The sequence below is a fragment of the Ambystoma mexicanum genome, chromosome 4q (assembly GCF_040938575.1).
Source record: "Ambystoma mexicanum isolate Mex_15411 chromosome 4q, UKY_AmexF1_1, whole genome shotgun sequence".
In the NCBI taxonomy this organism is placed as follows: Eukaryota; Metazoa; Chordata; class Amphibia; order Caudata; family Ambystomatidae; genus Ambystoma; species Ambystoma mexicanum.
In genome coordinates, this window is record NC_090928.1 from 527,078,157 (window position 1) to 527,104,508 (window position 26,352).

The window sequence follows — 26,352 nt, forward strand, 5'->3', positions numbered from 1 at the left end:
GAGATTAAGAGTATCATGCTCTACCGACTGAGCTAGCTGGGCTCCTTTGGATGCCTATAGTTTTCTTCCCTATCCCTGCACTGCCGTTTTCCACAGATAGGATGCTGTGTAATCATAGGCTCTGGTGGAGTTTGGAAAGAAAATACACATCAGCCAGAGGCAGAAATAGTCTAAGAAAGTATCAAACACAATTACCAGTCAATATCAGAACGCATTGAAGAATATCAGGAAATAGCCGATTAAACCTGTGTGGAAAAAAGTCCTATTTGTGTTTTCTCCACTTTATTTTATAGTAAGATGATACATACTTTTTCTTTTACAGTGAATACATTAAGGTGTGGTATTGCCCCATTACACATCATCCAGACATGCATTCATATATTGCATGTTAACAATGAAAATATTGCAAATATTGTAAAGAGACTTTCAATTTCTATTTTTTTGGTCAAAAAGCACTAAAATTTTAGTTGTTTTCGCCCAACGTGGGGCTCGAACCCACGACCCTGAGATTAAGAGTCTCATGCTCTACCGACTGAGCTAGCCGGGCTCCTTTGGATACCTATAGTTTTCTTCCCTATCCCTGCACTGCCGTTTTCCACAGATAGGATGCTGTGTAATCATAGGCTCTGGTGGAGTTTGGAAAGAAAATACACATCAGCCAGAGGCAGAAATAGTCTAAGAAAGTATCAAACACAATTACCAGTCAATATCAGAACGCATTGAAGAATATCAGGAAATAGCCGATTAAACCTGTGTGGAAAAAAGTCTTATTTGTGTTTTCTCCACTTTATTTTATAGTAAGATGATACATACTTTTTCTTTTACAGTGAATACATTAAGGTGTGGTATTGCCCCATTACACATCATCCAGACATGCATTCATATATTGCATGTTAACAATGAAAATATTGCAAATATTGTAAAGAGACTTTCAATTTCTATTTTTTTGGTCAAAAAGCACTAAAATTTTAGTTGTTTTCGCCCAACGTGGGGCTCGAACCCACGACCCTGAGATTAAGAGTCTCATGCTCTACCAACTGAGCTAGCCGGGCTCCTTTGGATGCCTATAGTTTTCTTCCCTATCCCTGCACTGCCGTTTTCCACAGATAGGATGTATTTTTTTGATCAAAAAGCACTACAATTTTAGTTGTTTTCGCCCAACGTGGGACTCAAACCCACGACCCTGAGATTAAGAGTCTCATGCTCTACCGACTGAGCTAGCCGGGCTCCTTTGGATGCCTATAGTTTTCTTCCCTATCCCTGCACTGCCGTTTTCCACAGATAGGATGCTGTGTAATCATAGGCTCTGGTGGAGTTTGGAAAGAAAATACACATCAGCCAGAGGCAGAAATAGTCTAAGAAAGTATCAAACACAATTACCAGTCAATATCAGAACGCATTGAAGAATATCAGGAAATAGCCGATTAAACCTGTGTGGAAAAAAGTCTTATTTGTGTTTTCTCCACTTTATTGCATAGTAAGATGATACATACTTTTTCTTTTACAGTGAATACATTAAGGTGTGGTATTGCCCCATTACACATCATCCAGACATGCATTCATATATTGCATGTTAACAATGAAAATATTGCAAATATTGTAAAGAGACTTTCAATTTCTATTTTTTTGGTCAAAAAGCACTAAAATTTTAGTTGTTTTCACCCAACGTGGGGCTCGAACCCACGACCCTGAGATTAAGAGTCTCATGCTCTACCGACTGAGCTAGCCAGGCTCCTTTGGATGCCTATAGTTTTCTTCCCTATCCCTGCACTGCCGTTTTCCACAGATAGGATGTATTTTTTTGGTCAAAAAGCATTACAATTTTAGTTGTGTTCGCCCAACGTGGGTTCGAACCCACGACCCTGAGATTAAGAGTATCATGCTCTACCGACTGAGCTAGCCGGGCTCCTTTGGATGCCTATAGTTTTCTTCCCTATCCCTGCACTGCCGTTTTCCACAGATAGGATGCTGTGTAATCATAGGCTCTGGTGGAGTTTGGAAAGAAAATACACATCAGTCAGAGGCAGAAATAGTCTAAGAAAGTATCAAACACAATTACCAGTCAATATCAGAACGCATTGAAGAATATCAGGAAATAGCCGATTGAACCTGTGTGGAAAAAAGTCCTATTTGTGTTTTCTCCACTTTATTTTATAGTAAGATGATACATACTTTTTCTTTTACAGTGAATACATTAAGGTGTGGTATTGCCCCATTACACATCATCCAGACATGCATTCATATATTGCATGTTAACAATGAAAATATTGCAAATATTGTAAAGAGACTTTCAATTTCTATTTTTTTGGTCAAAAAGCACTAAAATTTTAGTTGTTTTCGCCCAACGTGGGGCTCGAACCCACGACCCTGAGATTAAGAGTCTCATGCTCTACCGACTGAGCTAGCCGGGCTTCTTGGGATGCTTATAGTTTTCTTCGCTATCCCTGCACTGCCGTTTTCCACAGATAGGATGTACTCTGGTGGAGTTTGGAAAGAAAATACACATCAGCCAGAGGCAGAAATAGTCTAAGAAAGTATCAAACACAATTACCAGTCAATATCAGAACGCATTAAAGAATATCAGGAAATAGCCAATTAAACCTGTGTGGAAAAAAGTCTTATTTGTGTTTTCTCCACTTTATTTTATAGTAAGATGATGCATACTTTTTCTTTTACAGTGAATACATTAAGGTATGGTATTGCCCCATTACACATCATCCAGACATGCATTCATATATTGCATGTTAACAATGAAAATATTGCAAAGAGACTTTCAATTTCTATTTTTTTGGTCAAAAAGCACTACAATTTTAGTTGTTTTCGCCCAACTGGGGCTCTAACCCACGACCCTGAGATTAAGAGTCTCATGCTCTACCGACTGAGCTAGCCGGGCTCCTTTGGATACCTATAGTTTTCTTCCCTATCCCTGCACTGCCGTTTTCCACAGATAGGATGTATTTTTTTGGTCAAAAAGTCCTACAATTTTAGTTGTTTTCGCCCAACGTGGGGCTCGAACCCACGACCCTGAGATTAAGAGTCTCATGCTCTACCGACTGAGCTAGCCGGGCTCCTTTGGATACCTATAGTTTTCTTCCCTATCCCTGCACTGCCATTTTCCACAGATAGGATGCTGTGTAATCATAGGCTCTGGTGGAGTTTGGAAAGAAAATACACATCAGCCAGAGGCAGAAATAGTCTAAGAAAGTATCAAACACAATTACCAGTCAATATCAGAACGCATTGAAGAATATCAGGAAATAGCCGATTAAACCTGTGTGGAAAAAAGTCTTATTTGTGTTTTCTCCACTTTATTTTATAGTAAGATGATACATACTTTTTCTTTTACAGTGAATACATTAAGGTGTGGTATTGCCCCATTACACATCATCCAGACATGCATTCATATATTGCATGTTAACAATCAAAATATTGCAAATATTGTAAAGAGACTTTCAATTTCTATTTTTTTGGTCAAAAAGCATTAAAATTTTAGTTGTTTTCGCCCAACGTGGGGCTCGCACCCACGACCCTGAGATTAAGAGTCTCATGCTCTACCGACTGAGCTAGCCGGGCTCTTTTGGATGCCTATAGTTTTCTTCCCTATCCCTGCACTGCCGCTTTCCACAGATAGGATGCTGTGTAATCATAGGCTCTGGTGGAGTTTGGAAAGAAAATACACATCAGCCAGAGGCAGAAATAGTCTAAGAAAGTATCAAACACAATTACCAGTCAATATCAGAACGCATTAAGGAATATCAGGAAATAGCCGATTAAACCTGTGTGGAAAAAAGTCTTATTTGTGTTTCCTCCACTTTATTTTATAGTAAGATGATACATACTTTTCTTTTACAGTGAATACATTAAGGTGTGGTATTGCCCCATTACACATCATCCAGACATGCATTCATATATTGCATGTTAACAATGAAAATATTGCAAATATTGTAAAGAGACTTTCAATTTCTATTTTTTTGGTCAAAAAGCACTAAAATTTTAGTTGTTTTCGCCCAACGTGGGGCTCGAACCAACGACCCTGAGATTAAGAGTCTCATGCTCTACCGACTGAGCTAGCCGGGCTCCTTTGGATGCCTATAGTTTTCTTCCCTATCCCTGCACTGCCGTTTTCCACAGATAGGATGTATTTTTTTGGTCAAAAAGCACTACAATTTTAGTTGTTTTCGCCCAACGTGGGGCTCGAACCCACGACCCTGAGATTAAGAGTCTCATGCTCTACCGACCGAGCTAGCCGGGCTCCTTTGGATGCCTATAGTTTTCTTCCCTATCCCTGCACTGCCGTTTTCCACAGATAGGATGCTGTGTAATCATAGGCTCTGGTGGAGTTTGGAAAGAAAATACACATCAGCCAGAGGCAGAAATAGTCTAAGAAAGTATCAAACACAATTACCAGTCAATATCAGAACGCATTGAAGAATATCAGGAAATAGCCGATTAAACCTGTGTGGAAAAAAGTCTTATTTGTGTTTTCTCCACTTTATTTTATAGTAAGATGATACATACTTTTTCTTTTACAGTGAATACATTAAGGTGTGGTATTGCCCCATTACACATCATCCAGACATGCATTCATATATTGCATGTTAACAATGAAAATATTGCAAATATTGTAAAGAGACTTTCAATTTCTACTTTTTTGGTCAAAAAGCACTAAGATTTTAGTTGTTTTCGCCCAACGTGGGCTCGAACCCACGACCCTGAGATTAAGAGTCTCATGCTCTACCGACTGAGCTAGCCAGGCTCCTTTAGATGCCTATAGTTTTCTTCCCTATCCCTGCACTGCCGTTTTCCACAGATAGGATGTACTCTGGTGGAGTTTGGAAAGAAAATACACATCAGCCAGAGGCAGAAATAGTCTAAGAAAGTATCAAACACAATTACCAGTCAATATCAGAACGCATTGAAGAATATCAGGAAATAGCCGATTAAACCTGTGAGGAAAAAAGTCTTATTTGTGTTTTCTCCACTTTATTTTATAGTAAGATGATGCATACTTTTTCTTTTACAGTGAATACATTAAGGTATGGTATTGCCCCATTACACATCATCCAGACATGCATTCATATATTGCATGTTAACAATGAAAATATTGCAAAGAGACTTTCAATTTCTATTTTTTTGGTCAAAAAGCACTAAAATTTTAGTTGTTTTCGCCCAACGTGGGGCTCAAACCCACGACCCTGAGATTAAGAGTCTCATGCTCTACCGACTGAGCTAGCCAGGCTCCTTTGGATGCCTATAGTTTTCTTCCCTATCCCTGCACTGCCGTTTTCCACAGATAGGATGTATTTTTTTGGTCAAAAAGCATTACAATTTTAGTTGTGTTCGCCCAACGCGGGCTCGAACCCACGACCCTGAGATTAAGAGTATCATGCTCTACCGACTGAGCTAGCTGGGCTCCTTTGGATGCCTATAGTTTTCTTCCCTATCCCTGCACTGCCGTTTTCCACAGATAGGATGCTGTGTAATCATAGGCTCTGGTGGAGTTTGGAAAGAAAATACACATCAGCCAGAGGCAGAAATAGTCTAAGAAAGTATCAAACACAATTACCAGTCAATATCAGAACGCATTGAAGAATATCAGGAAATAGCCGATTAAACCTGTGTGGAAAAAAGTCCTATTTGTGTTTTCTCCACTTTATTTTATAGTAAGATGATACATACTTTTTCTTTTACAGTGAATACATTAAGGTGTGGTATTGCCCCATTACACATCATCCAGACATGCATTCATATATTGCATGTTAACAATGAAAATATTGCAAATATTGTAAAGAGACTTTCAATTTCTATTTTTTTGGTCAAAAAGCACTAAAATGTTAGTTGTTTTCGCCCAACGTGGGGCTCGAACCCACGACCCTGAGATTAAGAGTCTCATGCTCTACCGACTGAGCTAGCCGGGCTCCTTTGGATACCTATAGTTTTCTTCCCTATCCCTGCACTGCCGTTTTCCACAGATAGGATGCTGTGTAATCATAGGCTCTGGTGGAGTTTGGAAAGAAAATACACATCAGCCAGAGGCAGAAATAGTCTAAGAAAGTATCAAACACAATTACCAGTCAATATCAGAACGCATTGAAGAATATCAGGAAATAGCCGATTAAACCTGTGTGGAAAAAAGTCTTATTTGTGTTTTCTCCACTTTATTTTATAGTAAGATGATACATACTTTTTCTTTTACAGTGAATACATTAAGGTGTGGTATTGCCCCATTACACATCATCCAGACATGCATTCATATATTGCATGTGAACAATCAAAATATTGCAAATATTGTAAAGAGACTTTCAATTTCTATTTTTTTGGTCAAAAAGCATTAAAATTTGAGTTGTTTTCGCCCAACGTGGGGCTCGCACCCACGACCCTGAGATTAAGAGTCTCATGCTCTACCGACTGAGCTAGCCGGGCTCCTTTGGACGCCTATAGTTTTCTTCCCTATCCCTGCACTGCCGCTTTCCACAGATAGGATGCTGTGTAATCATAGGCTCTGGTGGAGTTTGGAAAGAAAATACACATCAGCCAGAGGCAGAAATAGTCTAAGAAAGTATCAAACACAATTACCAGTCAATATCAGAACGCATTGAAGAATATCAGGAAATAGCCGATTAAACCTGTGTGGAAAAAAGTCTTATTTGTGTTTTCTCCACTTTATTTTATAGTAAGATGATACATACTTTTTCTTTTACAGTGAATACATTAAGGTGTGGTATTGCCCCATTACACATCATCCAGACATGCATTCATATATTGCATGTTAACAATGAAAATATTGCAAATATTGTAAAGAGACTTTCAATTTCTATTTTTTTGGTCAAAAAGCACTAAAATTTTAGTTGTTTTCGCCCAACGTGGGGCTCGAACCCACGACCCTGAGATTAAGAGTCTCATGCTCTACCAACTGAGCTAGCCGGGCTCCTTTGGATGCCTATAGTTTTCTTCCCTATCCCTGCACTGCCGTTTTCCACAGATAGGATGCTGTGTAATCATAGGCTCTGGTGGAGTTTGGAAAGAAAATACACATCAGCCAGAGGCAGAAATAGTCTAAGAAAGTATCAAACACAATTACCAGTCAATATCAGAACGCATTGAAGAATATCAGGAAATAGCCGATTAAACCTGTGTGGAAAAAAGTCTTATTTGTGTTTTCTCCACTTTATTTTATAGTAAGATGATACATACTTTTTCTTTTACAGTGAATACATTAAGGTGTGGTATTGCCCCATTACACATCATCCAGACATGCATTCATATATTGCATGTTAACAATGAAAATATTGCAAATATTGTAAAGAGACTTTCAATTTCTATTTTTTTGGTCAAAAAGCACTAAAATTTTAGTTGTTTTCGCCCAACGTGGGGCTCGAACCCACGACCCTGAGATTAAGAGTCTCATGCTCTACCAACTGAGCTAGCCGGGCTCCTTTGGATGCCTATAGTTTTCTTCCCTATCCCTGCACTGCCGTTTTCCACAGATAGGATGTATTTTTTTGATCAAAAAGCACTACAATTTTAGTTGTTTTCGCCCAACGTGGGGCTCGAACCCACGACCCTGAGATTAAGAGTCTCATGCTCTACCGACTGAGCTAGCCGGGCTCTTTTGGATGCCTATAGTTTTCTTCCCTATCCCTGCACTGCCGCTTTCCACAGATAGGATGCTGTGTAATCATAGGCTCTGGTGGAGTTTGGAAAGAAAATACACATCAGCCAGAGGCAGAAATAGTCTAAGAAAGTATCAAACACAATTACCAGTCAATATCAGAACGCATTAAGGAATATCAGGAAATAGCCGATTAAACCTGTGTGGAAAAAAGTCTTATTTGTGTTTCCTCCACTTTATTTTATAGTAAGATGATACATACTTTTCTTTTACAGTGAATACATTAAGGTGTGGTATTGCCCCATTACACATCATCCAGACATGCATTCATATATTGCATGTTAACAATGAAAATATTGCAAATATTGTAAAGAGACTTTCAATTTCTATTTTTTTGGTCAAAAAGCACTAAAATTTTAGTTGTTTTCGCCCAACGTGGGGCTCGAACCCACGACCCTGAGATTAAGAGTCTCATGCTCTACCGACTGAGCTAGCCGGGCTCCTTTGGATGCCTATAGTTTTCTTCCCTATCCCTGCACTGCCGTTTTCCACAGATAGGATGTATTTTTTTGGTCAAAAAGCACTACAATTTTAGTTGTGTTCGCCCAACGTGGGTTCGAACCCACGACCCTGAGATTAAGAGTATCATGCTCTACCGACTGAGCTAGCCGGGCTCCTTTGGATGCCTATAGTTTTCTTCCCTATCCCTGCACTGCCGTTTTCCACAGATAGGATGCTGTGTAATCATAGGCTCTGGTGGAGTTTGGAAAGAAAATACACATCAGCCAGAGGCAGAAATAGTCTAAGAAAGTATCAAACACAATTACCAGTCAATATCAGAACGCATTGAAGAATATCAGGAAATAGCCGATTAAACCTGTGTGGAAAAAAGTCTTATTTGTGTTTTCTCCACTTTATTTTATAGTAAGATGATACATACTTTTTCTTTTACAGTGAATACATTAAGGTGTGGTATTGCCCCATTACACATCATCCAGACATGCATTCATATATTGCATGTTAACAATGAAAATATTGCAAATATTGTAAAGAGACTTTCAATTTCTATTTTTTTGGTCAAAAAGCACTAAAATTTTAGTTGTTTTCGCCCAACGTGGGGCTCGAACCCACGACCCTGAGATTAAGAGTCTCATGCTCTACCGACTGAGCTAGCCGGGCTTCTTGGGATGCTTATAGTTTTCTTCGCTATCCCTGCACTGCCGTTTTCCACAGATAGGATGTACTCTGGTGGAGTTTGGAAAGAAAATACACATCAGCCAGAGGCAGAAATAGTCTAAGAAAGTATCAAACACAATTACCAGTCAATATCAGAACGCATTGAAGAATATCAGGAAATAGCCGATTAAACCTGTGTGGAAAAAAGTCCTATTTGTGTTTTCTCCACTTTATTTTATAGTAAGATGATACATACTTTTTCTTTTACAGTGAATACATTAAGGTGTGGTATTGCCCCATTACACATCATCCAGACATGCATTCATATATTGCATGTTAACAATGAAAATATTGCAAATATTGTAAAGAGACTTTCAATTTCTACTTTTTTGGTCAAAAAGCACTAAGATTTTAGTTGTTTTCGCCCAACGTGGGCTCGAACCCACGACCCTGAGATTAAGAGTCTCATGCTCTACTGACTGAGCTAGCCAGGCTCCTTTAGATGCCTATAGTTTTCTTCCCTATCCCTGCACTGCCGTTTTCCACAGATAGGATGCTGTGTAATCATAGGCTCAGGTGGAGTTTGGAAAGAAAATACACATCAGCCAGAGGCAGAAATAGTCTAAGAAAGTATCAAACACAATTACCAGTCAATATCAGAACGCATTGAAGAATATCAGGAAATAGCCGATTAAACCTGTGTGGAAAAAAGTCCTATTTGTGTTTTCTCCACTTTATTTTATAGTAAGATGATACATACTTTTTCTTTTACAGTGAATACATTAAGGTGTGGTATTGCCCCATTACACATCATCCAGACATGCATTCATATATTGCATGTTAACAATGAAAATATTGCAAATATTGTAAAGAGACTTTCAATTTCTATTTTTTTGGTCAAAAAGCACTAAAATTTTAGTTGTTTTCGCCCAACGTGGGGCTCGAACCCACGACCCTGAGATTAAGAGTCGCATGCTCTACCGACTGAGCTAGCCGGGCTTCTTTGGATGCTTATAGTTTTCTTCCCTATCCCTGCACTGCCGCTTTCCACAGATAGGATGCTGTGTAATCATAGGCTCAGGTGGAGTTTGGAAAGAAAATACACATCAGCCAGAGGCAGAAATAGTCTAAGAAAGTATCAAACATAATTACCAGTCAATATTAGAACGCTTTGAAGAATATCAGGAAATAGCCGATTAAACCTGTGTGAAAAAAATGTCCTATTTGTGTTTTCTCCACTTTATTTTATAGTAAGATGATACACACTTTTTCTTTTACAGTGAATCCATTAAGGTATGGTATTACCCCATTAAACATCATCCTGACATGCATTCACATATTGAATGTTAACAATGACAATATTGCAAACATTGTGAAGAGACTTTCAATTTCTCTCTTTTTTGACAAAAAGCACTAATATTATAGCTTATTTCACCCAATGTGGGGGTCCAACCAACAACCTTGAGATTAAGAGACTCATGCTCTACCGACTGAACTAGGCGGGCTCTTTTGGAACCCAATAGTTTGCTTCCCTATCCCTGCACTGCTGTTTTCCACAGATAGTATGCTGTGTAATCATAGGCTCAGGTGGAGTTTGGAAAGAAAATACACATCAGCCAGAGACAGAAATAGTCTAAGAAAGTATCAAACACAATTACCAGTCAATATCAGAATGCTTTGAAGAATATCAGGAAATAGCTGATTAAACCTGTGTGGAAAAAATGTCCTATTTGTGTTTTCTCCACTTTATTTTATAGTAAGATGATACACACTTTTTCTTTTACAGTGAATACATTAAGGTATGGTATTGGCACATTAAACATCATCCAGACATGTATTCATATATTCAATGTTAACAATGAAAATACTGCAAATATTGTGAAGAGACTTTCAATGTCTCTCTTTTTTGTCGAAAAGCACTAAAATTATAGTTGTTTTTGCCCAACGTGGGGCTCAAACCTACAACCCTGAGATTAAGACTCTCATGCTCTACCGACTGAGCTAGATGGGCTCTTTTGGAACCAAATAGTTTTCTTCCCTATCCCTGCACTGCCGTTTTCCACAGATAGGATGCTGTGTAATCATAGGCTCAGGTGGAGTTTGGAAAGAAAATACACATCAGCCAGAGGCAGAAATAGTCTAAGAAAGTATCAAACATAATTACCAGTCAATATCAGAACGCTTTGAAGAATATCAGGAAATAGCCGATTAAACCTGTGTGAAAAAAATGTCCTATTTGTGTTTTCTCCACTTTATTTTATAGTAAGATGATACACACCTTTTCTTTTACAGTGAATACATTAAGGTATGGTATTACCGCATTAAACATCATCCAGACATGCATTCATATATTGAATGTTCACAATGAAAATATTGCAAATATTGTGAAGAGACGTTCAATTGCTCTCTTTTCTGTCAAAAAGCACTAAAATGCTAGTTGTTTTTGCCCAACATGGGGCTCGAACCCACGACCTTGACGTTAAGAGTCTTATGTTCTACCAACTTAGCTAGCCTAAACTAGCGGGTCTCCTTTGGATTCATATAATTTTCTTCCCTATCCCTGCACTTCCGTTTTCCACAGATAGGATGCTGTGTAATAGGCTCAGGTGGAGTTTGGAAAAAAAATACACATCAGCCAGAGGCAGAAATAGTCTAAGAAAGTATCAAACACAATTACCAGTCAATATCAGAACGCATTGAAGAATATCAGGAAATAGCCGATTAAACCTGTGTGGAAAAAAGTCCTATTTGTGTTTTCTCCACTTTATTTTATAGTAAGATGATACATACTTTTTCTTTTACAGTGAATACATTAAGGTGTGGTATTGCCCCATTACACATCATCCAGACATGCATTCATATATTGCATGTTAACAATCAAAATATTGCAAATATTGTAAAGAGACTTTCAATTTCTATTTTTTTGGTCAAAAAGCATTAAAATTTTAGTTGTTTTCGCCCAACGTGGGGCTCGAACCCACGACCCTGAGATTAAGAGTCTCATGCTCTACCGACTGAGCTAGCCGGGCTTCTTTGGATGCTTATAGTTTTCTTCCCTATCCCTGCACTGCCGCTTTCCACAGATAGGATGCTGTGTAATCATAGGCTCAGGTGGAGTTTGGAAAGAAAATACACATCAGCCAGAGGCAGAAATAGTCTAAGAAAGTATCAAACATAATTACCAGTCAATATTAGAACGCTTTGAAGAATATCAGGAAATAGCCGATTAAACCTGTGTGAAAAAAATGTCCTATTTGTGTTTTCTCCACTTTATTTTATAGTAAGATGATACACACTTTTTCTTTTACAGTGAATCCATTAAGGTATGGTATTACCCCATTAAACATCATCCTGACATGCATTCACATATTGAATGTTAACAATGACAATATTGCAAACATTGTGAAGAGACTTTCCATTTCTCTCTTTTTTGACAAAAAGCACTAATATTATAGCTTATTTCACCCAATGTGGGGGTCCAACCAACAACCTTGAGATTAAGAGACTCATGCTCTACCGACTGAACTAGGCGGGCTCTTTTGGAACCCAATAGTTTGCTTCCCTATCCCTGCACTGCTGTTTTCCACAGATAGTATGCTGTGTAATCATAGGCTCAGGTGGAGTTTGGAAAGAAAATACACATCAGCCAGAGACAGAAATAGTCTAAGAAAGTATCAAACACAATTACCAGTCAATATCAGAATGCTTTGAAGAATATCAGGAAATAGCTGATTAAACCTGTGTCGAAAAAATGTCCTATGTGTGTTTTCTCCACTTTATTTTATAGTAAGATGATACACACTTTTTCTTTTACAGTGAATACATTAAGGTATGGTATTGGCACATTAAACATCATCCAGACATGTATTCATATATTCAATGTTAACAATGAAAATACTGCAAATATTGTGAAGAGACTTTCAATGTCTCTCTTTTTTGTCGAAAAGCACTAAAATTATAGTTGTTTTTGCCCAATCTGGGGCTCAAACCTACAACCCTGAGATTAAGAGTCTCATGCTCTACCGACTGAGCTAGATGGGCTCTTTTGAAACCAAATAGTTTTCTTCCCTATCCCTGCACTGCCGTTTTCCACAGATAGGATGCTGTGTAATCATAGGCTCAGGTGGAGTTTGGAAAGAAAATACACATCAGCCAGAGGCAGAAATAGTCTAAGAAAGTATCAAACATAATTACCAGTCAATATCAGAACGCTTTGAAGAATATCAGGAAATAGCCGATTAAACCTGTGTGAAAAAAATGTCCTATTTGTGTTTTCTCCACTTTATTTTATAGTAAGATGATACACACCTTTTCTTTTACAGTGAATACATTAAGGTATGGTATTACCGCATTAAACATCATCCAGACATGCATTCATATATTGAATGTTCACAATGAAAATATTGCAAATATTGTGAAGAGACGTTCAATTGCTCTCTTTTCTGTCAAAAAGCACTAAAATGCTAGTTGTTTTTGCCCAACATGGGGCTCGAACCCACGACCTTGACGTTAAGAGTCTTATGTTCTACCAACTTAGCTAGCCTAAACTAGCGGGTCTCCTTTGGATTCATATAATTTTCTTCCCTATCCCTGCACTTCCGTTTTCCACAGATAGGATGCTGTGTAATAGGCTCAGGTGGAGTTTGGAAAAAAAATACACATCAGCCAGAGGCAGAAATAGTCTAAGAAAGTATCAAACACAATTATCAGTCAATATCAGAACGCTTTGAAGAATATCATGAAATAGCCGATTAAACCTGTGTGAAAAAATGTCCTATTTGTGTTTTCTCCACTTTATTTTATAGTAAGATGATACACACTTTTTCTTTTACAGTGAATACATTAAGGTATGGTATTGCCCCATTACACATCATCCAGACATGCATTCATATATTGCATGTTAACAATGAAAATATTGCAAATATTGTGAAGAGACTTTCAATATCTATTTTTTTGGTCAAAAAGCACTCAAATTTTAGTTGTTTTCGCCCAACATGGGGCTTGAACCCACGACCCTGAGATTAAGAGTCTCATGGTCTACCGACTAAGCTAGACGGGCTCTTTTGGAACCAACTAGTTTTCTTCCCTATCCCTGCACTGCCGTTTTCCACAGATAGGATGCTGTGTAATTATAGGCTCAGGTGGAGTTTGGAAAGAAAATACACATCAGCCAGAGGCAGAAATAGTCTAAGAAAGTATCAAACATAATTACCAGTCAATATCAGAACGTTTTGAAGAATATCAGGAAATAGCCGATTAAACCTGTGTGAAAAAAATGTCCTATTTGTGTTTTCTCCACTTTATTTTATAGTAAGATGATACACACCTTTTCTTTTACAGTGAATACATTAAGGTATGGTATTACCGCATTAAACATCATCCAGACATGCATTCATATATTCAATGTTAACAATGAAAATATTGCAAATATTGTGAAGAGACGTTCAATTGCTCTCTTTTCTGTCAAAAAGCACTAAAATGCTAGTTGTTTTTGCCCAACATGGGGCTCTAACCCACAACCTTGTCATTAAGTGTCTCATGCTCTACCAACTTAGCTAGCCTAAACTAGCAAGTCTCTTTTGGATTCATATAATTTTCTTCCCTATCCCTGCACTTCCGTTTTCCACAGATAGGATGCTGTGTAATAGGCTCAGGTGGAGTTTGGAAAAAAAATACACATCAGCCAGAGGCAGAAATAGTCTAAGAAAGTATCAAACACAATTACCAGTCAATATCAGAACGCATTGAAGAATATCATGAAATAGCCGATTAAACCTGTGTGAAAAAATGTCCTATTTGTGTTTTTCCAATTTATTTTATAGTAAGATGATACACACTTTTTCTTTTACAGTGAATACATTAAGGTATGGTATTGCCGCATTAAACATCATCCAGACTTGTATTCATATATTGAATGTTAACAATGAAAATACTGCAAATATTGTGAAGAGACTTTCAATTTCTCTCTTTTTTGTCGAAAAGCACTAAAATTTCAGATGTTTTTGCCCAACGTGGGGCTCAAACCTACAACCCTGAGATTAAGAGTCTCATGCTCTACCGACTGAGCTAGGCAGGCTCTTTTAGAACCAAATAGTTTTCTTCCCTATCCCTGCACTGCCGTTTTCCAAAGATTAGATGCTGTGTAATCATATGCTCAGGTGGAGTTCGGAAAGAAAATACACATCAGCCAGAGGCAGAAATAGTCTAAGAAAGTATCAAACATAATTACCAGTCAATATCAGAACGCTTTGAAGAATATCAGGAAATAGCCGATTAAACCTGTGTGAAAAAAATGTCCTATTTGTGTTTTCTCCACTTTATTTTATAGTAAGATGATACATACTTTTTCTTTTGCAGTGAATACATTAAGGTATGGTATTGCCCCATTACGCATCATCCAGACATGTATTCATATATTGAATGTTAACAATGAAAATACTGCAAATATTGTTAAGAGACTTTCAATTTCTCTCTTTTTTGTCGAAAAGCACTAAAATTACAGTTGTTTTTGCCCAAAGTGGGGCTCAAACCGACAACCCTGCGATTAAGAGTCTTATGCTCTACCGACTGAGCTAGCTGGGCTCCTTTTGATTCGTATAGTTTTCTTCCCTATCCCTGCACTTCCGTTTTCCACAGATAGGATGCTGTGTAATCATAGGCTCAGGTGGAGTTTGGAAAGAAAATACACATCAGCCAGAGGCAGAAATAGTCTAAGAAAGTATCAAACATAATTACCAGTCAATATTAGAACGCTTTGAAGAATATCAGGAAATAGCCGATTAAACCTGTCTGAAAAAAATGTCCTATTTGTGTTTTCTTCACTTTATTTTATAGTAATATGATAGACACTTTTTCGTTTACAGTGAATCCATTGAGGTATGGTATTACCCCATTAAACATCATCCAGACATGCATTCACATATTGAATGTTAACAATGAAAATATTGCAAATATTGTGAAGAGACTTTCAATATCTATTTTTTTGGTCAAAAAGCACTAAAATTTTAGTTGTTTTCGCCCAACGTGGGGCCTGAACCCACGACCCTGAGATTAAGAGTCTCATGGTCTACCGACTAAGCTAGACAGGCTCTTTTGGAACCAAATAGTTTTCTTCCCTATCCCTGCACTGCCGTTTTCCACAGATAGGATGCTGTGTAATTATAGGCTCAGGTGGAGTTTGGAAAGAAAATACACATCAGCCAGAGGCAGAAATAGTCTAAGAAAGTATCAAACATAATTACCAGTCAATATCAGAACGTTTTGAAGAATATCAGGAAATAGCCGATTAAACCTGTGTGAAAAAAATGTCCTATTTGTGTTTTCTCCACTTTATTTTATACTAAGATGATACACACCTTTTCTTTTACAGTGAATACATTAAGGTATGGTATTACCGCATTAAACATCATCCAGACATGCATTCATATATTGAATGTTAACAATGAAAATATTGCAAATATTGTGAAGAGACGTTCAATTGCTCTCTTTTCTGTCAAAAAGCACTAAAATGCTAGTTGTTTTTGCCCAACATGGGGCTCGAACCCACAACCTTGTCATTAAGTGTCTCATGCTCTACCAACTTAGCTAGCCTAAACTAGCAAGTCTCTTTTGGATTCATATAATTTTCTTCCCTATCCCTGCACTTCCATTTTCCACAGATAGGATGCTGTGTAATAGGCTCAGGTGGAGTTTGGAAAAAAAATACACATCAGCCAGAGGCAGAAATAGTCTAAGAAAGTATCAAACACAATTACCAGTCAATATCAGAACGCTTTGAAGAATATCATGAAATAGCCGATTAAACCTGTGTGAAAAAATGTCCTATTTGTGTTTTCTCCACTTTATTTTATAGTAAGATGATACACACTTTTTCTTTTACAGTGAATACATTAAGGTATGGTATTGCCGCATTAAACATCGTCCAGACTTGTATTCATATATTGAATGTTAACAATGAAAATACTGCAAATATTGTGAAGAGACTTTCAATTTCTCTCTTTTTTGTCGAAAAGCACTAAAACTATAGTTGTTTTTGTCCAACGTGGGGCTCAAACCTACAACCCTGAGATTAAGAGTCTCATGCTCTACCGACTGAGCTAGGCAGGCTCTTTTAGAACCAAATAGTTTTCTTCCCTATCCCTGCACTGCCGTTTTCCACAGATTAGATGCTGTGTAATCATAGGCTCAGGTGGAGTTCGGAAAGAAAATACACATCAGCCAGAGGCAGAAATAGTCTAAGAAAGTATCAAACATAATTACCAGTCAATATCAGAACGCTTTGAAGAATATCAGGAAATAGCCGATTAAACCTGTGTGAAAAAAATGTCCTATTTGTGTTTTCTCCACTTTATTTTATAGTAAGATGATACGCACCTTTTCTTTTACAGTGAATACATTAAGGTATGGTATTACCGCATTAAACATCATCCAGACATGCATTCATATATTGAATGTTAACAATGAAAATATTGCAAATATTGTGAAGAGGCGTTCAATTGCTCTCTTTTCTGTCAAAAAGCACTAAAATGCTAGTTGTTTTTGCCCAACATGGGGCTCGAACCCACGACCTTGACGTTAAGAGTCTCATGCTCTACCAACTTAGCTAGCCTAAACTAGCCAGTCTCCTTTGGATTCATATAATTTTCTTCCCTATCCCTGCACTTCCGTTTTCCACAGATAGGATGCAGTGTAATAGGCTCAGGTGGAGTTTGGAAAAAAAATACACATCAGCCAGAGGCAGAAATAGTCTAAGAAAGTATCAAACACAATTACCAGTCAATATCAGAACGCATTGAAGAATATCATGAAATAGCCGATTAAACCTGTGTGAAAAAATGTCCTATTTGTGTTTTTCCACTTTATTTTATAGTAAGATGATACACACTTTTTCTTTTACAGTGAATACATTAAGGTATGGTATTGCCGCATTAAACATCATCCAGACTTGTATTCATATATTGAATGTTAACAATGAAAATACTGCAAATATTGTGAAGAGACTTTCAATTTCTCTCTTTTTGGTCGAAAAGCACTAAAATTCCAGATGTTTTTGCCCAACGTGGGGCTCAAACCTACAACCCTGAGATTAAGAGTTTCATGCTCTACCGACTGAGCTAGCCAGGCTCCTTTGGATGTCTATAGTTTTCTTCCCTATCCCTGCACTGCCGTTTTCCACAGATAGGATGCTGTGTAATCATAGGCTCAGGTGGAGTTTGGAAAGAAAATACACATCAGCCAGAGGCAGAAATAGTCTAAGAAAGTATCAAACACAATTACCAGTCAATATCAGAACGCATTGAAGAATATCAGGAAATAGCCGATTAAAACTGTGTGAAAAAAAAGTCTTATTTGTGTTCTCTCCACTTTATTTTATAGTAAAATGATACATACTTTTTCTTTTGCAGTGAATACATTAAGGTATGGTATTGCCCCATTACACATCATCCAGACATGTATTCATATATTGAATGTTAACAATGAAAATACTGCAAATATTGTTAAGAGACTTTCAATTTCTCTCTTTTTTGTCGAAAAGCACTAAAATTACAGTTGTTTTTGCCCAAAGTGGGGCTCAAACCGACAACCCGGCGATTAAGAGTCTTATGCTCTACCGACTGAGCTAGCTGGGCTCCTTTTGATTCGTATAGTTTTCTTCCCTATCCCTGCACTTCCGTTTTCCACAGATACGATGCTGTGTAATCATAGGCTCAGGTGGAGTTTGGAAAGAAAATACACATCAGCCAGAGGCAGAAATAGTCTAAGAAAGTATCAAACATAATTACCAGTCAATATTAGAACGCTTTGAAGAATATCAGGAAATAGCCGATTAAACCTGTCTGAAAAAAATGTCCTATTTGTGTTTTCTTCACTTTATTTTATAGTAATATGATAGACACTTTTTCGTTTACAGTGAATCCATTGAGGTATGGTATTACCCCATTAAACATCATCCAGACATGCATTCACATATTGAATGTTAACAATGAAAATATTGCAAATATTGTGAAGAGACTTTCAAAATCTATTTTTTTGGTCAAAAAGCACTAGAATTTTAGTTGTTTTCGCCCAACGTGGGGCCTGAACCCACGACCCTGAGATTAAGAGTCTCATGGTCTACCGACTAAGCTAGACAGGCTCTTTTGGAACCAAATAGTTTTCTTCCCTATCCCTGCACTGCCGTTTTCCACAGATAGGATGCTGTGTAATTATAGGCTCAGGTGGAGTTTGGAAAGAAAATACACATCAACCAGAGGCAGAAATACTCTAAGAAAGTATCAAACATAATTACCAGTCAATATCAGAACGTTTTGAAGAATATCAGGAAATAGCCGATTAAACCTGTGTGAAAAAAATGTCCTATTTGTGTTTTCTCCACTTTATTTTATAGTAAGATGATACACACCTTTTCTTTTACAGTGAATACATTAAGGTATGGTATTACCGCATTAAACATCATCCAGACATGCATTCATATATTGAATGTTAACAATGAAAATATTGCAAATATTGTGAAGAGACGTTCAATTGCTCTCTTTTCTGTCAAAAAGCACTAAAATGCTAGTTGTTTTGCCCAACATGGGGCTCGAACCCACAACCTTGTCATTAAGTGTCTCATGCTCTACCAACTTAGCTAGCCTAAACTAGCAAGTCTCTTTTGGATTCATATAATTTTCTTCCCTATCCCTGCACTTCCGTTTTCCACAGATAGGATGCTGTGTAATAGGCTCAGGTGGAGTTTGGAAAAAAAATACACATCAGCCAGAGGCAGAAATAGTCTAAGAAAGTATCAAACACAATTACCAGTCAATATCAGAACGCTTTGAAGAATATCATGAAATAGCCGATTAAACCTGTGTGAAAAAATGTCCTATTTGTGTTTTCTCCACTTTATTTTATAGTAAGATGATACACACTTTTTCTTTTACAGTGAATACATTAAGGTTTGGTATTGCCGCATTAAACATCGTCCAGACTTGTATTCATATATTGAATGTTAACAATGAAAATACTGCAAATATTGTGAAGAGACTTTCAATTTCTCTCTTTTTTGTCGAAAAGCACTAAAACTATAGTTGTTTTTGTCCAACGTGGGGCTCAAACCTACAACCCTGAGATTAAGAGTCTCATGCTCTACCGACTGAGCTAGGCAGGCTCTTTCAGAACCAAATAGTTTTCTTCCCTATCCCTGCACTGCCGTTTTCCACAGATAGGATGCTGTGTAATAGGCTCAGGTGGAGTTTTGAAAAAAAATACACATCAGCCAGAGGCAGAAATAGTCTAAGAAAGTATCAAACACAATTACCAGTCAATATCAGAACGCTTTGAAGAATATCATGAAATAGCCGATTAAACCTGTGTGAAAAAATGTCCTATTTGTGTTTTTCCACTTTATTTTATAGTAAGATGATACACACTTTTTCTTTTACAGTGAATACATTAAGGTATGGTATTGCCGCATTAAACATCATCCAGACTTGTATTCATATATTGAATGTTAACAATGAAAATACTGCAAATATTGTGAAGAGACTTTCAATTTCTCTCTTTTTTGTCGAAAAGCACTAAAATTATAGATGTTTTTGCCCAACGTGGGGCTCAAACCTACAACCCTGAGATTAAGAGTTTCATGCTCTACCGACTGAGCTAGCCGGGCTCTTTTGGATGCCTATAGTTTTCTTCCCTATCCCTGCACTGCCGTTTTCCACAGATAGGATGCTGTGTAATCATAGGCTCAGGTGGAGTTTGGAAAGAAAATGCACATCAGCCAGAGGCAGAAATAGTCTAAGAAAGTATCAAACACAATTACCAGTCAATATCAGAACGCATTGAAGAATATCAGGAAATAGCCGATTAAACCTGTGTGAAAAAAAAGTCTTATTTGTGTTCTCTCCACTTTATTTTATAGTAAGATGATACATACTTTTTCTTTTGCAGTGAATACATTAAGGTATGGTATTGCCCCATTACACATCATCCAGACATGCATTCATATATTGCATGTTAACAATGAAAATATTGCAAATATTGTGAAGAGACTTTCAATATCTATTTTTTTGGTCAAAAAGCACTAAAATTTGAGTTCTTTTCGCCCAACGTGGGGCTCGAACCCACGACCCTGAGATTAAGAGTCTCATGCTCTACCGACTGAGCTAGCCGGGCTCCTTTGGATGCCTATAGTTTTCTTCCCTATCCCTGCACTGTCATTTTCCACAGATAGGATGCTGTGTAATCATAGGCTCAGGTGGAGTTTGGAAAGAAAGTACACATCAGCCAGAGGCAGAAATAGTCTAAGAAAGTATCAAACACAATTACCAGTCAATATCAGAACGCATTGAAGAATATCAGGAAATAGCCGATTAAACCTGTGTGAAAAAAAAGTCTTATTTGTGTTTTCTCCACTTTATTTTATAGTAAGATGATAGATACTTTTTCTTTTACAGTGAATACATTAAGGTATGGTATTGCCCCATTACACATCATCCAGACATTCATTCATATATTGCATGTTAACAATGAAAATATTGCAAATATTGTGAAGAGACTTTCAATATCTATTTTTTTGGTCAAAAAGCACTAAAATGTTAGTTGTTTTCGCCCAACGTGGAACTCGAACCCACGACCCTGAGATTAAGAGTCTCATGTTCTACCGACTGAGCTAGCCGGGCTCCTTTGGATGCCTATAATTTTCTTCCCTATCCCGGCACTGCCGTTTTCCACAGATAGGATGCTGTGTAATCATAGGCTCTGGTGGAGTTTGGAAAGAAAATTCACATCAGCCAGAGGCAGAAATAGTCTAAGAAAGTATCAAACACAATTACCAGTCAATATCAGAACGCTTTGAAGAATATCAGGAAATAGCTGACTGAACCTGTGTGAAAAAAAAGTCTTATTTGTGTTTTCTCCACTTTATTTTATAATAAGATGATACATGCTTTTTCTTTTACAGTGAACACATTAAGGTATGGTATTGCCCCATTACACATCATCCAGACATGCATTCATATATTGCATGTTAACAATGAAAATATTGCAAATATTGTGAAGAGACTTTCAATATCTATTTTTTTGGTCAAAAAGCACTAAAATTTTACTTGTTTTCGCCCAACATGGGGCTCGAACCCACGACCCTGAGATTAAGAGTCTCATGCTCTACCGACTACACTAGACAGGCTCTTTTGAAACCAAATAGTTTTCTTCCCTATCCCTGCACTGCCGTTTTCCACAGATAGGATGCTGTGTAATCATAGGCTCAGGTGGAGTTTGGAAAGAAAATACACACCAGCCAGAGGCAGAAATAGTCTAAGAAAGTATCAAACACTATTACCAGTCAATATCAGAATGCATTGAAGAATATCAGGAAATAGACGATTAAACCTGTGTGAAAAAAAAGTCTTATTTGTGTTTTCTCCACTTTATTTTATAGTAAGATGATACATACTTTTTCTTTTACAGTGAATACATTAAGGTATGGTATTGCCCCATTACACATCATCCAGACATGCATTCATATATTGCATGTTAATAATGAAAATATTGCAAATATTGTGAAGAGGCTTTCAATATCTATTTTTTTGGTCAAAAAGCACTAAAATTTGAGTTCTTTTCGCCCAACGTGGGGCTCGAACCCACGACCCTGAGATTAAGAGTCTCATGCTCTACCGACTGAGCTAGCCGGGCTCCTTTGGATGCCTATAGTTTTCTTCCCTATCCCTGCACTGCCATTTTCCACAGATAGGATGCTGTGTAATCATAGGCTCAGGTGGAGTTTGGAAAGAAAGTACACATCAGCCAGAGGCAGAAATAGTCTAAGAAAGTATCAAACACAATTACCAGTCAATATCAGAACGCATTGAAGAATATCAGGAAATAGCCGATTAAACCTGTGTGAAAAAAAAGTCTTATTTGTGTTTTCTCCACTTTATTTTATAGTAAGATGATAGATACTTTTTCTTTTACAGTGAATACATTAAGGTATGGTATTGCCCCATTACACATCATCCAGACATTCATTCATATATTGCATGTTAACAATGAAAATATTGCAAATATTGTGAAGAGACTTTCAATATCTATTTTTTTGGTCAAAAAGCACTAAAATGTTAGTTGTTTTCGCCCAACGTGGAACTCGAACCCACGACCCTGAGATTAAGAGTCTCATGTTCTACCGACTGAGCTAGCCGGGCTCCTTTGGATGCCTATAATTTTCTTCCCTATCCCGGCACTGCCGTTTTCCACAGATAGGATGCTGTGTAATCAGAGGCTCTGGTGGAGTTTGGAAAGAAAATTCACATCAGCCAGAGGCAGAAATAGTCTAAGAAAGTATCAAACACAATTACCAGTCAATATCAGAACGCTTTGAAGAATATCAGGAAATAGCTGACTGAACCTGTGTGAAAAAAAAGTCTTATTTGTGTTTTCTCCACTTTATTTTATAATAAGATGATACATGCTTTTTCTTTTACAGTGAACACATTAAGGTATGGTATTGCCCCATTACACATCATCCAGACATGCATTCATATATTGCATGTTAACAATGAAAATATTGCAAATATTGTGAAGAGACTTTCAATATCTATTTTTTTGGTCAAAAAGCACTAAAATTTTACTTGTTTTCGCCCAACGTGGAACTCGAACCCACGACCCTGAGATTAAGAGTCTCATGCTCTACCAACTGAGCTAGCCGGGCTCCTTTGGGTGCCTATAATTTTCTTCCCTATCCTGGCACTGCCGTTTTCCACAGATAGGATGCTGTGTAATCATAGGCTCAGGTGGAGTTTGGAAAGAAAATACACATCAGCCAGAGGCAGAAATAGTCTAAGAAAGTATCAAACACAATTACCAGTCAATATCAGAACGCTTTGAAGAATATCAGGAAATAGCCGATTAAACCTGTGTGAAAAAAAAGTCTTATTTGTGTTTTCTCCACTTTATTTTATAGTAAGATGATAGATACTTTTTCTTTTACAGTGAATACATTAAGGTATGGTATTGGCACATTAAACATCATCCTGACATGTATTCATATATTCAACTTTAACAATGAAAATACTGCAAATATTGTGAAGAGACTTTCAATGTCTCTCTTTTTTGTCGAAAAGCACTAAAAATATAGTAGTTTTTGTCCAACGTGGGGCTTGAACCCACAACCCTGAGATTAAGAGTCTCATGCTCTACCCGCTGAGCTAGCCGGGCTCCTTTGGATGCCTATAGTTTTCTTCCCTATCCCTGCACTGCCGTTTTCCACAGATAGGATGCTGTGTAATCATAGGCTCTGGTGGAGTTTGGAAAGAAAATACACATCAGCCAGAGGCAGAAATAGTCTAAGAAAGTATCAAACACAATTACCAGTCAATATCAGAATGCATTGAAGAATATCAGGAAATAGACGATTAAACCTGTGTGAAAAAAAAGTCTTATTTGTGTTTTCTCCACTTTATTTTATAGTAAGATGATACATACTTTTTCTTTTACAGTGAATACATTAAGGTATGGTATTGCCCCATTACACATCATCCAGACATGCATGCATATATTGCATGTTAACAATGAAAATATTGCAAATATTGTGAAGAGACTTTCAATATCTATTTTTTGGTCAAAAAGCACTAAACTTTTAGTTGTTTTCGCCCAAGGTGGGGCTCGAACCCACGACCCTGAGATTAAGAGTCTCATGCTCTACTGACTGAGCTAGCCGGCCTCCTTTGGATGCCTAGAATTTTCTTCCCTATCCCGGCACTGCTGTTTTCCACAGATAGAATGCTGTGTAATCATAGGCTCAGGTGGAGTTTGGAAAGAATATACACATCAGCCAGAGGCAGAAATAGTCTAAGAAAGTATCAAACACAATTACCAGTCAATATCAGAACGCATTGAAGAATATCAGGAAATAGCTGATTAAACCTGTGTGAAAAAAAAGTCTTATTTGTGTTTTCTCCACTTTATTTTATACTAAGATGATACATACTTTTTCTTTTACAGTGAATACATTAAGGTATGGTATTGCCCCATTACACATCATCCAGACATGCATTCATATATTGCATGTTGACAATGAAAATATTGCAAATATTGTGAAGAAACTTTCAATATCTATTTTTTTGGTCAAAAAGCACTCAAATTTTACTTGTTTTCTCCCAACGTGGGGCTCAAACCCATGACCCTGAGATCAAGAGGCTCATGCTCTACAGACTGAGCTCGCCGGGCTCCTTTGGATGCCTATAGTTTTCTTCCCTATCCCTGCACTGCCGTTTTCCACAGATAGGATGCTGTGTAATCATTGGCTCTGGTGGAGTTTGGAAAGAAAATACACATCAGCCAGAGGCAGAAATAGTCTAAGAAAGTATCAAACACAATTACCAGTCAATATCAGAACGCATTGAAGAATATCAGGAAATAGCCGATTAAACCTGTGTGAAAAAAAAGTCTTATTTGTGTTTTCTCCACTTTATTTTATAGTAAGATGATAGATACTTTTTCTTTTACAGTGCATACATTAAGGTATGGTATTGGCACATTAAACATCATCCTGACATGTATTCATATATTCAACTTTAACAATGAAAATACTGCAAATATTGTGAAGAGACTTTCAATGTCTCTCTTTTTTGTCGAAAAACACTAAAAATATAGTAGTTTTTGTCCAACATGGGGCTTGAACCCACGACCCTGAGATTAAGAGTCTCATGCTCTACCCGCTGAGCTAGCCAGGCTCCTTTGGATGCCTATAGTTTTCTTCCCTATCCCTGCACTGCCGTTTTCCACAGATAGGATGCTGTGTAATCATAGGCTCTGGTGGAGTTTGGAAAGAAAATACACATCAGCCAGAGGCAGAAATAGTCTAAGAAAGTATCAAACACAATTACCAGTCAATATCAGAACGCATTGAAGAATATCAGGAAATAGCCGATTAAAAATGTGTGGAAAAAAGTCTTATTTGTGTTTTCTCACCCTTTATTTTATAGTAAGATGATACATACTTTTTCTTTTACAGTGAATACATTAAGGTATGGTATTGCCCCATTACACATCATGTAGACATGCATTCATATATTGCATGTTAACAATGAAAATATTGCAAATATTGTGAAGAGACTTTCAATATCTATTTTTTTGGTCAAAAAGCACTAAAATTTTAGTTGTTTTCGCCCAACATGGGGCTCGAACCCACGACCCTGAGATCGAGAGTCTCATGCTCTACCGACTGAGCTAGCCGGGCTCCTTTGGATGCCTATAGTTTTCTTCCCTATCCCTGCACTGCCGTTTTCCACAAATAGGATGCTGTGTAATCATAGGCTCAGGTGGAGTTTGGAAAGAAAATACACATCAGCCAGAGGCAGAAATAGTCTAAGAAAGTATCAAACACAATTACCAGTCAATATCAGAACGCATTGAAGAATATCAGGAAATAGCCGATTAAACTTGTGTGAAAAAAAAGTCTTAATTGTGTTTTCTCCACTTTATTTTATAGTAAGATGATAGATACTTTTTCTTTTACAGTGAATACATTAAGGTATGGTATTGCCCCATTACACATTATCCAGACATTCATTCATATATTGCAT

At 37.5% G+C, this 26,352-nt stretch overlaps 14 non-coding genes across 14 annotated transcripts; all 14 read right to left on the reverse strand.

The window, feature by feature from the left end:
• Positions 1–474: 474 nt before the first annotated feature.
• Positions 475–547, reverse strand: TRNAK-CUU (transfer RNA lysine (anticodon CUU)). Its single transcript has one exon. It is a non-coding gene; the product is annotated as a tRNA-Lys (tRNA).
• A 432-nt stretch (positions 548–979) lies between these two features.
• TRNAK-CUU (transfer RNA lysine (anticodon CUU)) lies at positions 980–1,052 on the reverse strand. Its single transcript has one exon. It is a non-coding gene; the product is annotated as a tRNA-Lys (tRNA).
• Positions 1,053–2,338: 1,286 nt separating this feature from the next.
• On the reverse strand, positions 2,339–2,411 carry TRNAK-CUU (transfer RNA lysine (anticodon CUU)). Its single transcript has one exon. It is a non-coding gene; the product is annotated as a tRNA-Lys (tRNA).
• A 584-nt stretch (positions 2,412–2,995) lies between these two features.
• On the reverse strand, positions 2,996–3,068 carry TRNAK-CUU (transfer RNA lysine (anticodon CUU)). Its single transcript has one exon. It is a non-coding gene; the product is annotated as a tRNA-Lys (tRNA).
• Positions 3,069–5,845: 2,777 nt separating this feature from the next.
• Positions 5,846–5,918, reverse strand: TRNAK-CUU (transfer RNA lysine (anticodon CUU)). The gene has a single exon. It is a non-coding gene; the product is annotated as a tRNA-Lys (tRNA).
• Positions 5,919–6,855: 937 nt separating this feature from the next.
• Positions 6,856–6,928, reverse strand: TRNAK-CUU (transfer RNA lysine (anticodon CUU)). Its single transcript has one exon. It is a non-coding gene; the product is annotated as a tRNA-Lys (tRNA).
• Positions 6,929–7,360: 432 nt separating this feature from the next.
• On the reverse strand, positions 7,361–7,433 carry TRNAK-CUU (transfer RNA lysine (anticodon CUU)). Its single transcript has one exon. It is a non-coding gene; the product is annotated as a tRNA-Lys (tRNA).
• Positions 7,434–7,535: 102 nt separating this feature from the next.
• Positions 7,536–7,608, reverse strand: TRNAK-CUU (transfer RNA lysine (anticodon CUU)). Its single transcript has one exon. It is a non-coding gene; the product is annotated as a tRNA-Lys (tRNA).
• A 431-nt stretch (positions 7,609–8,039) lies between these two features.
• On the reverse strand, positions 8,040–8,112 carry TRNAK-CUU (transfer RNA lysine (anticodon CUU)). The gene has a single exon. It is a non-coding gene; the product is annotated as a tRNA-Lys (tRNA).
• A 606-nt stretch (positions 8,113–8,718) lies between these two features.
• TRNAK-CUU (transfer RNA lysine (anticodon CUU)) lies at positions 8,719–8,791 on the reverse strand. The gene has a single exon. It is a non-coding gene; the product is annotated as a tRNA-Lys (tRNA).
• A 2,953-nt stretch (positions 8,792–11,744) lies between these two features.
• TRNAK-CUU (transfer RNA lysine (anticodon CUU)) lies at positions 11,745–11,817 on the reverse strand. Its single transcript has one exon. It is a non-coding gene; the product is annotated as a tRNA-Lys (tRNA).
• A 9,057-nt stretch (positions 11,818–20,874) lies between these two features.
• Positions 20,875–20,947, reverse strand: TRNAK-CUU (transfer RNA lysine (anticodon CUU)). The gene has a single exon. It is a non-coding gene; the product is annotated as a tRNA-Lys (tRNA).
• A 1,445-nt stretch (positions 20,948–22,392) lies between these two features.
• TRNAK-CUU (transfer RNA lysine (anticodon CUU)) lies at positions 22,393–22,465 on the reverse strand. The gene has a single exon. It is a non-coding gene; the product is annotated as a tRNA-Lys (tRNA).
• Positions 22,466–25,933: 3,468 nt separating this feature from the next.
• TRNAE-CUC (transfer RNA glutamic acid (anticodon CUC)) lies at positions 25,934–26,006 on the reverse strand. The gene has a single exon. It is a non-coding gene; the product is annotated as a tRNA-Glu (tRNA).
• Positions 26,007–26,352: the final 346 nt, after the last annotated feature.